Here is a 1,319-nt window from a genome sequence, read left to right on the forward strand (position 1 = left end):
AATCCTCCTGCCTTGGCCATCCAAAGTACTGAAATTACAGGTGTGAGTCAATCCGTCCCAGCTAAATTATAATTTAAAAAGTTAAAATGGGCCTGGTGCAGTGCCTCACGCCTGTAATTCCAGCACTTTGGGAGTCCCAGGCAAGAGGATCCCTTGAGCTTGAGGCCAGGAGTTTGAAACTAACCTGGGCAACATAGTAGCGAAGACTCCAGTTTCTGTTTTTAAAAAGTAGGAGATGGGCTGGGCGTGGTGGCTCACACCTGTAATTGCAGCACTTGGGCAGGCCAAGGCAGGTGGATTGCCTGAGCTCAGGAATTAGAGGCCAACCTGGGCAACATGGTGAAACCCAGTTTGTACTAAAAATAGGAAAATTTGCTGGGTATGGTGGCAGGTGCCTTTGATCCCAGCTACTCAGGAGGCCGAGGAAGAATTGCTTGAACCAGGGAGGCAGAGGTTGCAGTGAGCTGAGATGATGCCTTTGCACTCAGCCTGGGCAGTGGAGCAAGACTCGGTCTCAAAAAATAAAAAAAATAAAAATAAATTAAGATTGTTAGCTTAATGTTTTTTCCACAATAAGAAAAATGTTTTAAGTAGGCCGGGCGCGGTGGCTCACACCTGTAATCCCAGCACTTTGGGAGGCTGAGGTGGGCGGATCACAAGGTCAAGAGATCGAGACCATCCTGGCCAACATGGTGAAACCCCATCTCTACTAAAAACTACAAAATTAGTTGGGCGTGGTGGCACGTGTCTGTAGTCCTAGCTACTTGGGAGGCTGAGGCAGGAGAATTGCTTGAACCCAAGGGGTGGAGGTTGCAGTGAGCCGAGATTGCGCCATTGCACTCCAGCCTGGTGCCTGGCGACAGAACATGACTCTCAAAAAAAAAAAAAAAAAAAAAGGAAAGAAAAATGTTTAAGTGTGGGTTTGAGATAAAAATATTAAGTAATACTGCCATTTACTGTAGAAGCAATAAGATTTAAGCATTCTAAAGAGTTTAAAATTAGGATGTCTGTAAAACACCAATATGCCTTATTTTTGTTAAAAGTTTTTAAGGTAATTTTGCATTTCTGTGCTTTAATAAACAACTTTTCAAATATACTTTGTTCTTGGACTTAAAGGTGCACTGCAAGATCTTTGTCTTATAAACACTATAGTATAGGTTTCCAGTATAGAATCTACAGAAAATGTTAGGTTAGATTCCACTCTGCCTTGATTCTTAAATATACCCTACCTAACATTTGGTGGCTCTCTTGTCATAAGTCATTGTTTAACTTGAGTATTTCTCCTAGTGACTAGCTTTTGAGTTAAAATAGCCGAACTA

This window comes from Cebus imitator, unplaced genomic scaffold (genome assembly GCF_001604975.1).
Source record: "Cebus imitator isolate Cc_AM_T3 unplaced genomic scaffold, Cebus_imitator-1.0 Scaffold321, whole genome shotgun sequence".
In the NCBI taxonomy this organism is placed as follows: Eukaryota; Metazoa; Chordata; class Mammalia; order Primates; family Cebidae; genus Cebus; species Cebus imitator.